The sequence below is a fragment of the Sorex araneus genome, chromosome 5 (genome assembly GCF_027595985.1).
Source record: "Sorex araneus isolate mSorAra2 chromosome 5, mSorAra2.pri, whole genome shotgun sequence".
Taxonomy (NCBI): Eukaryota; Metazoa; Chordata; class Mammalia; order Eulipotyphla; family Soricidae; genus Sorex; species Sorex araneus.
Window position 1 is genome coordinate 152,592,673 of NC_073306.1, and position 14,917 is coordinate 152,607,589.

At 40.6% G+C, this 14,917-nt stretch overlaps 1 pseudogene; it reads right to left on the reverse strand.

Moving 5' to 3' along the window:
• Positions 1–11,464, reverse strand: part of LOC129405022 (uncharacterized) — a 30,861-nt pseudogene extending 19,397 nt beyond the window's left edge.
• Positions 11,465–14,917: the final 3,453 nt, after the last annotated feature.

The following is a 14,917-nucleotide window of genomic DNA, read 5'->3' on the forward strand; positions in this document are numbered from 1 at the left end:
TATAAAGGGCATAAATCACAAGGAAGCCTGTTTGGGATTTCTTTAAAAAGTCTTAAAATAGACTTATCTTTATAACATAAACACATATAGACATAGCATAATGAAAGTAACAACTATATAGTATCTAGACAGATATTCCTATATACATGTGTATATCCACATCAGTTGTGTGTATGTATATATGTACATATTTGCACATGCATACATATTGATACTAATATGTGTTTTTAGTGTAAAATTAATGATCGTGGGAGACATGAAAAGTCGCCCAGGCCCCAAAAGTTTACTTTCTCCCACTAGTATTTACCAAATGACCCTACGGAGAGTTGGGAGGAGCATACATTTTTGACCAAGGCAGCTCCGTCTTAGAGAGGGCCAAGACAAAACTGGCAAGAACTCGTTCACTTGAAATGTCATCTGCCTCATGGCCAAAGAACAGAGGCCTTGTGGTCCCTGAGCTGGGCGTAGTGTCCTCCTTTCTCTTTATTGAGGACACCGTTATCTGGGTTTTCAAAAGTGCGCTTCATACACTTTACTAAATAATATGTAGAGTTGCACAATGCATGCTTATGAAAAAGGCCTGTTAAAAATTTCAAAGTTTGCAAACTGGAAGAATAAGTGAGTGGCTCATTTAATTTATTTTAATCAGTTATATCACAAAAATGCAATTCTATTGAAGGGAAACCTTTGCAGAAGCAGAGAGCAATTATGTTTTGAGCAGAGTACTCTTTTTAAAAAAGACCATGTGTGCAGCATAAAAAAAAGCTTAGTAATGTCAATCATCTTGATTTCAAATTCCTTCAGTGCAGCCTTAAACACTGCAAAAAGTGTAGAAAGCTAAAGCTCTTTCTCCCAATGTTCTGTTGCAGCTGTTTTCTGCTATTCTTGAATGCTCTTGCTTACAAATGTGTTTCTGAAGGTACCTGTTTGTAAAAGTAAAAATTCCTGCAGTCATGCCCTTTACCTCCTTTTCAAGTGATAGACTCACCCCACATCTTAAAAACAATAAGTCAACACCAACCTCCTGAGAAAGCTAAACATTCACTAAACCTAAGTAATATGATCCCTCCCCAAACTGTTCCAAGAATTAACAAACTGGAATGCAAAAGGGAAAAACAATGAAATTTGAGATGCGTATCACAAAAAAATGGCATCCTACATAAAGGGTGTGTGTTTATTGTTGAAGATATTTATGAGAGATATAGAGCGAGGGAAGAAAAGGTTGCAACTCCCAAAGATACATCTCAATGTTGTCCCTAGAGAGAGCAGAGATCTTTCTGTTCATGAGTTTGGGCAGTTTTAAAATGAAGGAAATGCATTTCACAAGTAAAAACAATCATGTTTTCTTTCTATCTAATGTAAGTAAATCAAATTTGAGCTCCATATTGTGCTGAAATCTCTTAAGATGTAGTGACTTATTACCTGTCCGGTTATGATTAACAAAGACCTTTGATTAAAAATGGGACTATTGATGGCTTGTGACAGGTAAATCCCTCAAGCTTGGAGTGCAAGTTTTCATTGTTTCATATATTCTTAGATTTGGGTCATTCTGGTCTGTAACATGGGAACTTGTGTAGATTTCATTATTATTAGAAATTCAAACAGCAGGTTGAAACTTTGAACAAATACTTCAAGTCTCTGGAAGAAATGAATAACCTACAAGTGGAGTGTTGGTTTTATAACATAGGCAGCCCTCCCTTAGAAATGCGCTGAACTCCAAAAGTTCATTGGTAAGCCTATGGTTTAGCATTCAGAATGCATTTTCTGACAGAAACAGTCTTATTTATTGTAGCTGACTTCCTAAGCCAGGAAGAAATCATCTTTAACTCATAATGAGCAGAAATATGTGCTAATTCTAGAGGAGCATTATTTTGAATATATTTTTACCACTTTTGATGCTACAATTGGAAGGAACATATTTTAATTTGGAAGCCAACTCAAAGAGAGGTCTACCCTATACCTGTAGAGTCATGGGCCAATTTTGAGCATCAGAAATATAGATGCTCAATTCTCCCTGATACTAAGAAAGTTGTTAACTCTTAACAGTTCTACTATTGCAGAAAGACAGATGATTTCCCTCAATGCTATTCAATACCCAATGAGATGACAGTGATACAGTGATACAGAGGTAGTAAAAGGTGGAGCACATCACAGAACCCTGGGAGAAGGTTTCAGGGACACCCAGAGTGATCGATTAAAGTCTGAGTCATCTCTCTGGGTCCAAAATCAGTGAAGCTCAATGGTTTCCCTGGGAATGCAGAGGCATAAACAGCCCAAAATGTAAATCTTCAAAGACACACTGTCCAGGGCATCTGGCGACCATCTTCTTTTATCCAAAAGGTTCCTGTTGGATGAAGGGAAGGGTGGTGGTACCCAGAGGCACACAGAGGGGGTATTTGGGACAAACCTGGGGCTAGGAGGTACTACTCAGAGATAGTAGATGGAGGACAATATTGGCCAATATTAATACAGAGTTGGCTGCTTTCAGCAACAACATTCCTGTTCCCAAATGCCAATAGCGTTGAGAATGGAACTCTCTTCCCAAGTATGCAGGTACATCTCACTGCATCAAAGCAGCAAGCAGGGCTCACACACAGAGAGAAACTGACTCCTGGTGACAATCTTTGCAGTAATTTTCTGTTAGAGCTGAAATAATTTTAATTGGTAAAATTGGTAAGTAGGGAACGGAAGAGGTTCGTCACTTCATTAAAGATGATCCCACCATGAAATCATGGCTGGGGGAATCCAGAGCAGTAAACTGTTTCGAATCACAGGCTCTTGGATCGGACAGTCTTCGCTGAAGGCATTTGCCTTTGTGGATGCTGAGTGTGGCGGCCCCCACAGCGTGGTTCCTGCAAGGCACAGCAGTGTGGAGCCAGAGCACTGCCAGATGTGGGGTGGTGACCCCAGGACTCTCAGCCACACACTGCTGGGCCCAGGAGCTGTCAGGCCCTGCGGGAAAGTATCCTTAGGAGTGACCCCAGATCTCCCACACTCCCCAAGATTGTCTGGGAGCACAATCTTCATGCCCACAAAAATGACATATTTTCCCTCCCTATAGCACACGCCCCCATTTCCTGTCTTGTCGATGAATTCCACATTTATGAGTGCATTCAGAAATTAAAAAAAAAGCACATGCAAAAGACAATGCCATCTTTGTCCATAAAGCAGCGTCTTCTCTGGTTCAGAGTTTAGAGTTTTATGAGGTTCATGCATTGGAGAGGGGATTGAAAAATTAAAGAAAAATAAAAAGGTACAAGATTCCTTAAGTCTCTTCTAAAAGTGACAAGCAGTCTGTTTATGTAAACAAGGAGGCAATTTTAAAATTGCATCATAACACAACAATTAGAAGCATAAATATTTTTATTCCATATTTTTTCTTTTTAGCCCTTATACTTTTAGACTATATCCTGGAAATGGACTGGAAAACACATAGACATATGAACCAAAAGAAAAATGTTGAAAGCCTTTTTCTTTCTTCTCAATAATTCCCTTCCCTCCAAAGATGGTGGTTGAAATTATATAAACATTTAATTATATATAGTATACATAAACTTATAATTAAATAGCTAAGTATTAGATACCATTGGATCAAACCAAAATAATTACCACCTTTCTTGATTTCCAACTCTATAACTTTAAGGGCATATGTTTTGTGGTATTTTCAGTCTCTGAACAGTTTGTGCATTTCCATTCCTCTAGAAGATATGAATATATTATACTAAGAGATATTATATAAATGAGACCATTATTCAAAATGAGAATCTTCTCTACTAGCAGCATCACTGTTTGTAGCATATAAGACTAAATAAATGTCTCCCATGAGTGACTAAATGCAAAATAAAAAGTAACCACTCAACTTTAATAGTTTAAAAAATGCTATTAAACATAATGGCTTCTTGACATTCAAGTAGCACTATGTTTAAGTGATCTTCATTTTTTAAGAACTACTTTATTTTCATTTTAAATATTGATGGCAAATGAAGTTCTGCAGAGTGAGGAACCTGAGGAGAAAGCTTTCCTAAGAAAATAAATTTCCGTGAACTCTGGAGTTCCCGGCGACTATTGTTTTATTTTGTTTTGGTTGTGTTTGGCATAGTTTTTATGTTCTCCTGAGGCTACATAATCACATCATGGAAGTGAAAAACCTGAAAAAGTGTGGGCTCCATCTTATTTCTTAAGGTTTTCCTCAATCCTGGCCATTGCGTACTTTGGACCACATCTCCGCCTTTCTCACTTGAACCTTAAGGGGGAGCTCTGCTCTCTCTCAGGGACACCAGTAGAACGCCCAAGGAATAGACTGGACAACAGGAAGAAGAGAGTAGTAGCTTCAAAAGAAGTAATACCCTTTCCTTTCTTACCCTCTGCAGAACATCAGCTAGATTCAAGTTCTGGGAACAAAAAGTGAGGAAGATGGGGGAAGGGAGAGTTCTCCCTCGACCTGACTTTGGCCTTCGTAATGAGAACCCTGAGCATCTGGGTCTAGTTTCTGGCTCCTCCCCTAAATTAGGACCCCTGGCTAGAAATAGTGGGTGATGTGGGTGGGCAGTAGGGATACTAACATTTCCTGTGCTGTGTGCCAAGGTCATGGTGTACCTCAAGAAGCAAAGATCAGGTGAAAAAAGACAAGAGCAGAGCTCTTTTTTTAATCACAGAATCATGCTAGAGCCAAGATCCCAACCTCTGCCCACTCCAGTCTAAATGCTCTGAGAACAAGAATATCTTATTCTTTGCATGTCTCAGCCTCATGGTGGTGGCTCACAGCAGTCATGCTGCCCATCAACCACACCCCACCAAAAGAACAAGGCCGCTGGCTTTTCGGATTTGGGCTTCCAAACTGTAAGGGAACAAAGCCAGTGATTTCTCTGGTTCCTCAAAGCCCCACGAAGCTATCAAATATACCCCTGGTGTTTAAGTATAGAAACCATAAACCTGACACATCTGTATCCAGAGATATGACAACCAGCCCCCTCCTTCTGATTCTTCCAGAAGCCAGAGTTGAGAAAAAAAATTAAATGTGATGGTAGTGTCAGATGAAGTATTTCTGCCACTCTCAAGGCAACACCCCTGAACCACCTCAACACACTCTTCAGCCTTACTGCAACCCCCAGAAGACAGCCTGATCTCCCTGCGGTCAGTAGCATTTATTTGGTAATACTCTCAACAATTTTATCCCTGGCTCATGAAACACCTGAATTTGAAACTGTACAACAGGGAGAAATATGTCACATCGTTAGAGTCCCACAGAATAACCTCCCAGTGGCCCAGCAGCTTAGTGAGACATGGCTACTATTTAGAGTTAGATCTGCCAGATCATGATGGCCAACTGGACGCTGACCCTGCTGAACTGCAGTCTCCTCCTCCATAACAAGGTAATCGTCCTTGCTTCGTTGAGTTGGGAAAGATAAAAATGAAATGAGGTATGTAAATGTGTGTTCCGAGTTAACACTTAAGGAGTAGTAGCTACTGTTATCATTTAAAGCCTTCACTTGCTCTGACACATCAAGAATGACTTATGGGGTAAAAAAAAGTAGACAATGAGCTCTTTCAAAGAAGGAAAGTGGAAATAACTGAGAGACTGAAGTTAAAGTCAGAAAAATCTGGATTATTTCTTCTGTTTAAAGCATTGTGTCAAATCACTTTGTCCCTTGAACCCTGCCTGCTTTCTCTCTCAAAAACAAGTTTGATCATGTGCTCCTAAAACGCATCCTGTCTATCCTAAAGTGCAATTTAAATGAGCTGTACTAATATCATTATCTCAGTACACAAAGCAGCTCAACGACACACTAGTGACAAAGGCACACAAACTAGAGATGTGTCCGTGGACAGATGGGAAGCAGGAGCTAAGAATTTGTCCCACTGACATTCTGAAACTAAAGAAAAATGTTCTTTTTCTCTCTTTCTTTTCTTTTCTGCTAAGTCTCTTCTGGCAACCAGAAAGCAAAGAAATCGAGACTAGAATGGTACCAGTTGTAGTACCATTCTTTTCCCGAGCGTGAGAACCTCATTGAGATGGAGGTTGCACATGCTTGTCTAAGTCATAATCAGAATTTGTTTATTTTTCTCCCCTCACACTTTATTTAAACACTGTGGTTTACAAAGTTGCTCATGATGATTTGTTAGAGGCATTTGATATTCCAACACCAATCCTACCACCACGTTCACCTTCCCTCCCCCACTGTCTCCAGTTTTCCCAGAATTTCTTAGAGGCAGCTGTATCCATCTTTGATTTAAACAAAACTGAAGACAGCTTTTTAGAATTTGGAAACAGTCTGTATCCATACCACCATTAAAGGACACATAGTTGAAGAAAAGAGAGTAAAATTTGCAACAGAGACACTCTTGAATCCTTTTGTTTATTTTGCTCAGCTAGAGTTTACAGCAGGATTGAAGCCATTGATTTTCAGTTGGCAGTGCTATTTTACCAATCCCCCTGGAAGTGTTTCAGGATCCTTTCATCATTGTCCCCGACACTCTTCCCACTCCAGTCTCCTTGGGATCCCAGTTCCCTGTTCCATTGATCATTCCCTGTTCCATCCTAGGGTTTGTTACCACTGAGATAGTCCAATTCCTTTCATTGTTTCTTTACACTCTGGGTATCAATCAGATCATTACTGTACTTATCTTTAATTTTCTGACTCATTTTACTTAGCCTGATACCCTCCAATTCCATCCAAGTTGCAGAATGCTGCAAAATTTTATCTTATGGCTTAGCTGAACAGTATACTGTTGTGTATATTTACCACAATTACTTTATCTGTCCTATTGTTTCCTACTTATGTTGTTTCCAATTGCTGGCTATTGTAAATGCTTCATTGTTCATGGGTGTATGCTCTTCTAAACCCTTCCACTGAGATGTGGGATGAGAAAAAAAATAAAAGCCCACTTTGGAGGCTAATCAGGACCCTGGCTTCATTAGAAATGTCAATATTGTCACAAATTTTGCAAGAGTGCACACATACAAACCAACATTACCTCAATTTTCAAAAATTGGTGTTTGCAATATTCCTTTGCAAAATATCAACTAATGACTTCCGGCAAACAATTCTCCTCTTATGAATGGAGAGTTGTTGACAGGAATCATGTTCTAGGGAAAGTTTAGTTAGTTCATGATTTATAAAGGAAGAAATAAAAGAGAAAATCACCGACCACAATTATACACAACCCCTCACCCAAATTCACAAATCACCTTTCACAAATGATCCCGAGTAGTTTAACATTCCTTAGCAAACCTGAGTGGGATGTGGGTTACTTTTCAGGGAATGAATGACAAGTTGGGAGGAGTTGATAGTCCACTCGAGGGGCAGTCGGGGATCATTAAGCCTAGCCAGTCATTAATCTCCAGGAAAAGCTCAGAGCCAAGGTCGTTATTGCTATTATAAACTAAAAATGAAGAGGAAAAAAAAGAAGGCACGTAATTCTTTTTTATGGGTGATACAGTTTCAATTGGCACATATTGAGCATTTCTAGAGATTTAATTAAGCAATCAGATTGCTTGAGTAGTCTCAATATTCAGTGCCTTTTATAGAGTTCTTTAATGACTATGCATAGAATTATTCTGGATACTTTATGGACCATAGCAAGGGAAGTTTTATGCCTTCCTAAGATACAGTAAGCTTTTCCACATTTACTCCAGTTTAAACAAAGATTGTTATTGTTGCTGTTGCTATTGTTTGGAAGTGGAAGGGTTCTTAGGTTATGTCTAGAAAACTGCAGCCAAAAGATTTAAAATAGAGATAATTTAATTAAACTCCCAAACATTTTACTTTGCCTCTTCATTCCAATCATTTATATTTCATATATACCAGTCTCTACTAAAACGAAGATAGACAACACATTGCATTCTATATTCATTCATTCATTTGTAGGTCACAGATATATAAAGAGTATTTTTAGAATGAAGAGGATAGCAATAAAAACTCTCTAAGATCTGCCACAACACATAGAGCAGCATTGCACAGTTATTAGAAACAGACTTCAGAGGGGACTCCTAGGTTCAAATTCTAGTTGTGAAATTTGGGGGATCTTGTTAAAGCTGAATGTGTTTAATGATATGCCCCCAAATTCTTAGCCACACCTTTAATAAAATAATTTAAGTCATTCTTCCTTCTGCAGCTCCTGTAAAAATTATGTGATTGATATCCATGAAAGCATCTTAGCACTGTGCACGCTTGTAATAGGAAATATAGAGGCATATTGTAATAGGAAATATCTTTAGCTATCATTATTACATCCCTGTGCAGATAAACAAGACAACATTCAAGAGAATAAATCAATAAACAAGATGGCTGTTATGCTGATATGTGGTATCGAAAATAGAACAATGCAGTATGATTCAAGCCAGGATCACTCATTCAGGAAAGTCTTCTTTGCAGAGTGACATCTGTGCAAAGTCCTGATTTATCAGAGTCTCTCAGCCAAGAATTGGAGAAGAAAATTCCCCATAAAGGAATCACAAAAAGCAAAAGTGTATGAAACCGAATTGAGTTTGGTATAAGTGGTATGAGAAGACAAGGGTAGATGGAAGGTGGTGAGAAAGTAGAAAGTGATGGAAATGAAGTTAAGGAATCAATGTATCTGTGGAGAACAAACAATCATACAGATAGTAAACTAATTTCGAGTTCACATGCATTGATATATTTCGCAATGTATCTATAACTATTTGACAAAGCTTGAGATCATAACAGGATTAACTCATGAGGGATTTTGGCTTTATTTTAAATGCATTAAAAATCATATCACTTGTAACACTTGTCATCCCATTGCTCATCGATTTGCTCGAGTGGGTGCCAGTAACGTCTTCATCCATCCCTGTAGTGTTCTACTGTAGCCCAATGGCATCTGCTCACTTCAGGAACACAAAAAGCCTCAAACCGTTTGTTCAGGGTATTGACAAAGAAGTCTGACCATCTCATAGGTGGGTGGCCAGACGTTCTTTTGACATCCTGTGAAATCCCGTCGGTAACAGCTCTAGTCCAGCGGTTGTCTCTAAATCTCATTACGTGTCCAGCACATCTGATTTTCCACGTCTTGGCAAATGACACAGCATCCCTGATTCTCAATCGTTGACGGAGGTTGGAGGTCAGAACTTCAGATTCCTTCTCTCACTTGAGTGAAATGTGGTATTCCAAGCATAGCTCTTTCGATTCCTCTTTGGGAGATCCAAATAGCATTCTTATCCTGTTTTTGTAGGGCCCAGGTCTCTGAGGCGTAAATTGGTGAAAGAAGAACGGTGGAGTCAAAAAGATGTGCCTGGAGCTGGAGTTTCTCCATCGTCTTAACAACTTCTTCAACACTCTTGAAGGCATTCCACACTGCTCTCTTCCTCCTGGGCAGCTCAGGTGACAAGTCGTTCATCATATTGAGTTCTCGACCCAGGTACACATAACTGCTGCATTCAGAGATGTTTGCTATGCTGAGAGCAAATGGAATATCAGGAACTAGTCCATTTTTCATGAACATTGTCTTCGTGAGATTCAGCTGCAATCCAACCTTTCCACACTCTCGGTTGAAATCAGCCAAGATTCATGCCGTTTGGCTAATATTTGGTGTTATTAGAGTGATGTCATCAGCAAAGCGGACGTGATGTAGTTGCCAACCATCTATTTTTACTCCCATTCCTTCCCATTCCAGTCATTGCATGACATTCTCAAGGGTGGCACTGAAGAGTTTCGGTGAAATGGTATCACCCTGCCGAACCCCTCTCTTTACATCAATGATCACTTCCTTGTAGAATGGTGAGACCCTGGTGGTGAATCCATAATACAGCTCATGGAGGATCATGATGTACTGAGTTTGAACTCCCTGTTTGGCTAGGGCTTTGATGACTGCTTCAGTCTCAACAGAATCAAAGGCCTTCTTTAAATCAATGAACGTTAGACAGAGTGGCATCTTGAACTCTCGTGAAACCTCAGTGAGCTTGGTCACCATGTGGGTATGGTTGATCGTGCTTAATCCTTTTTGGAACCCAGCTTGCTTGCATGGTTGTCCTTAGTCTAGTGTTCTGCCAATCCTATTCAGGATGACTTAAGTGAATAACTTGTAGACGACGGACAAGAGGCAGATCAGAAGATAGTTGACGATGTCGTGGATATCTCCCTTCTTGTACAACAGAATGGTCCTGGCAGTTTTCCATTGGGATGGAACCTTGCATTCAGACAGGTAGTGTGTGAAGAGCTGAGCCACTGTATTGATGAGTACTGGCGGCTGAGTCTTCAGGTGTTTGGGTTTGACCTTGTCTGGATGAGGTGCTGTACACTTCTTTATTGATGAAATGGAGTGTTGGATTCAGAAGGGAGGACGCTGGGAATGACATATCCAACCTGGGGAATTTGGTATGTGGGCAAGTGCACGTGCTATTGAAGAGATCCAAATAGAAGTCATGGATAACCTTTTCCATTGCCCTTCTGGAAGAAGTGATAGATCCATCAGGACATCAGAGGGCAGTCATCTTGGTCTTATAGTTGGCGAAGAATAGACGGGCATTGCAAATACTTTTCCCAGCTTCTGCCGCATCGGCCAACACTGATACTCTTCTCTCTTTAGGGTCTTCCTTTATCACTTCTCTGAATAGTTTTGCGAGCTCAGATGTTAGCTTGTGATTGCCTGAGGCTCACGCCAAACTACGTTGGCAAATGAGCTTGAGAGTTTCTGAAGACAGATGCCTTTTTGTGGCTTTCTCTCTCAGTGTCCCTTGCACAATCATGGAGGTGCTGAATCAGCCCATCGTATTCCTTGTCGATGTTGTCAATGACGACATCTTCCCATATTGCTGCAATAGTGTGGAAGAGCTCCCAGTTGGTGGTCATTCTGGGAGTTGTCTTCTTAGACTTAAATTTTGCAGACTCTTCTCCCCGCTCTGTGAAGTAGAATTTCGCACGAAGGAGACGGTGGTCCGATCCCGTTTGGAATTTTGGGACAACAGAGACATCGTGAGGCAAAACCATTGATTGAATAAGATGTGGTCAATTTTGTTGTGGAACTGTCCACTGAGAGACTCCCATGTCCAACGTTTAGATTTGGCTTTCTGGAACTGTGAGTTACCATGGATGGTCTTAGTCAACATTATGAACTCAGACAGTCTCTCACCCTGTTCATTCCATTCTAGGCCCCAATGAGTTCTCCAGGCGATCTTCTTGGTCCTATCTTGGAATGATTTTAATAAAATCATCGAGAATGATCTTGTAGAAGGTGTGGTCTTCTTTATAGAACTTCTCCAGCTCCATGTAGAACTTTTCAATTTCTTCTTCATCATAGTTGGATGTTGGTGTGTAGAGATGAAGATAGAAACTGCTGGCAATGAGCCACATCTATTCAAATGTAATCATCTGATTTGAGTTGTTAGGCATTTGAACGAATCAATGCTCATGGCCAAGTTCGTGTTGAGGAAGACACCAACACCACTGATGCCTCTGCTGTCACATGTCCTGAGGAACAAGTCTTCTCCATTGTCGAAAAGAGCATGATGTGATCAATGCCTTCTCATCTCAGTCAATCCAATGATGTCATACTTGATCTTCTGTGCTTGCACAATCAGGTCCTCAATAGGTGCTTCCGATGCCAGCGTACCTGCATTAAAAGTGCAGACAGTCATTTTAGTCCTTCTTCGTTTTGGCAGCCTAATTTGGCCCTGAGATTTTATCAGCCTCTCCTTGCTTGTCCTTCTCAACATGCTGTACTGGGGGTTCTTCCAGTGTCAGGGGAATGAGGCCCATTTTTGTTACTGTTTTTGGCATAACAAATATACCTTGGGTAGCTTGACAGGCTCTGCCATGCGGTGGCATTGAAAATTGTTGCGATAAAAATTTACAGGTCAACAAGTGGGATTCATCCCGGGGATGCAAGGATGGTTTAACATTCGGAAATCAATCAACATAATCCATCACATCAACAAAAGTAAAGATAAAAACCATATGATCATATCAATAGATGCAGAGAAAGCATTTGACAAGATCCAGCACCCATTCATGATAAAAACTCTCACCAAAATGGGTTTTGGAGGAACTTTTCTCAAGATAGTCAAAGCCATCTACCACGAACCTAGGGCAAGCATTATCATCAATGGAGAAAAACTAAGGGCTTTTCCTCTAAGATCGGGGACAAGACAAGGATGCCCACTCTCACCACTTCTCTTTAATATAGTATTGGAAGTATTAGCAATAGCCATCAGGCAGGAAAAAGATATTAAGGGGATTCAGATCGGAAAGGAAGAAATCAAGCTCTCACTATTCGCAGATGATATGATGCTATACCTAGAGAAACCTAAAAGCTCTAGTAAGAAACTCTTAGAAACAATTGACCTGTACAGTAAAGTCGCAGGCTATAAAATCAATACCCAAAAGTCCATGGCCTTCCTATATGCAAACAATGAGACAGAGGAAAGGGACATGAAAAAAGCAATCCCATTCAAAATTGTGCCCCAGAAAATCAAATATCTTGGAATCAGCTTAACTAAAGAAGTAAAGGACCTCTACAAAGAAAACTATATAACTCTACTCCATGAAATAAAAGAGGACATGAGGAAATGGAAACATATCCCCTGCTCATAGATAGGGAGAATAAACATTGTCAAAATGGCAATACTCCCAAAAGCATTATACAGATTTAACGCGATCCCTATAGGGATACCCATGGCATTCTTCAAAGAAGCGGAGCAAGCAATCCTGAAATTTATATGGAACAATAAATGCCCACGGATAGCTAAAACAATTCTTGGGAAAAAGATGATGGGAGGCATCACCCTCCCCAACCTTAAACTCTACTACAAAGCGGTAACAATTAAAACAGCATGGTATTGGAACAAAGGCAGAGCTGCAGACCAATGGAACAGGGTGGAATATCCCCACACACAACCTCAAATGTATGATCATCTAATCTTTGATAAAGGAGCAAGAGATGTGAAGTGGAGCAAGGAAAGTCTCTTTAACAAATGGTGCTGGCACAACTGGACAATCACATGCAAAAAAATGGGCTTAGAACTCGACCTGACACCATGCACAAAAGTCAGATCAAAATGGATTAAAGACCTCAACATCAGACCACAAACCATAAGGTACATTGAAGACAAGGTCGGCAAAACCCTCCAGGATATTGAAGATAAAGGTATCTTCAAAGATGACACGGAACTAAGCAATCTAGTAAAAACAGAGATCAACAAATGGGACTACATTAAACTAAAAAGCTTCTGCACCGCAAAAGATACAGTGACCAGAATACAAAGACTATCCACAGAATGGGAAAGGATATTTACACAATACCCATCAGATAAGGGGTTGATATCAAGGGTATATAAAGCACTGGTTGAACTCTACAAGAAGAAAACATCCAACCCCATCAAAAAATGGGGCGAAGAAATGAACAGAAACTTTACCAAGGAAGAGATACGAATGGCCAAAAGGCACATGAAAAAGTGCTCTACATCACTAGTCGTCAGAGAGATGCAGATCAAAACAACCATGAGATACCACCTCACACCACAGAGACTAGCACACATCCAAAAGAACAAAAGCAACCGCTGTTGGAGAGGATGTGGGGAGAAAGGGACCCTTCTACACTGCTGGTGGGAATGCCGGCTAGTTCAGCCCTTTTGGAAAACAGTATGGACGATTCTCAAAAAACTAGAGGTTGAGCTCCCATTTGACCCAGCAATACCACTGCTGGGAATATATCCCAGAAAAGCCAAAAAGTATAGTCGAAGTGACATATGCACTTATATGTTCACCGCTGCACTGTTTACAATAGCCAGAATCTGGAAAAAACCCGAGTGCCCTAGAACAGATGACTGGTTGAAGAAACTCTGGTACATCTATACAATGGAATACTATGCAGCTGTTAGAAAAAATGAAGTCATGACGTTTGCATATAAGTGGATCAACATGGAAAGTATCATGCTAAGTGAAATGAGTCAGAAAGAGAGAGACAGACATAGAAAGATTGCACTCATCTGTGGAATATAGAATAATAGACTATAAGACTAACGCCCAAGAATAGTAGAAATAAGTACCAGGAGAATGTTTCCATGGCTTGGAGGCTGGTCTCTCATTCTGGGTAACTCAGGGAAGGGACCACCAAGTAAAATGTGGTTGGAGGTCATGTGGGGGAAGGGTGAGGCGGATGGAATACAGACTAGAGACTGAACACAATGGCCACTCAACACCTCTATTGCAAACCACAACACCTAATCAGAGAGAGAGAACAAAAGGGAATTCCCTGCCATAGTGGCAGGGTGGGGTGGGGGGAAACGGGTCTGGGGAGGGGGGGAGGGATGTTGGGTTTACGGGTGGTGGAGAATGGGCACTGGTGAAGGGATGGGTTATTGAACTTTGTATGGGGGAAGCATGAGCACAAAGATGTATGGATCTGTAACTGTACCCTCACGATGACTCTCTAATTAAAAATAAACTAATAAAAAAAAAATTTACAGGTCAAGAGACCCTCGCCACCCTCCAGCGCTGGCCCGCCAGTCCATTCCTCCCTGAGGTCACCCAGCCACATTGTTTTGGTGGGCGTGGGCTCAACAAAAGCAGGCGTGGCTTCAACAAAGTGGGCGTGGCCTCCTTCGAGCGGCCGCTGCTTACGCGGCCACAATTATTATTTTTTTTCAAATATCAAGCATTTATTCAGTACTCAGTATTCATCACGATATCCCTGATCATCATCTTACGGCCCTTAAAATACTTCCTAAATAGGTTGCTAGCTAATTCCAAGTTTGAAAACTACCAATGAATATAAGCAGCTATTCAAGCCAAAGCTACCGGACCCCACTCTCAAAAAGCATTGCTTGAAGATTCACACAAAGAATAGAGGAACATCAGAGAGGGACATGTCCTAGAGGGGGTACAGAAGAAATTGATCACCACTGACCAAGCCCATTCTGTAACTTTTTTCACAACCAGAGGTGAAATTGAAGGTCCCTCTT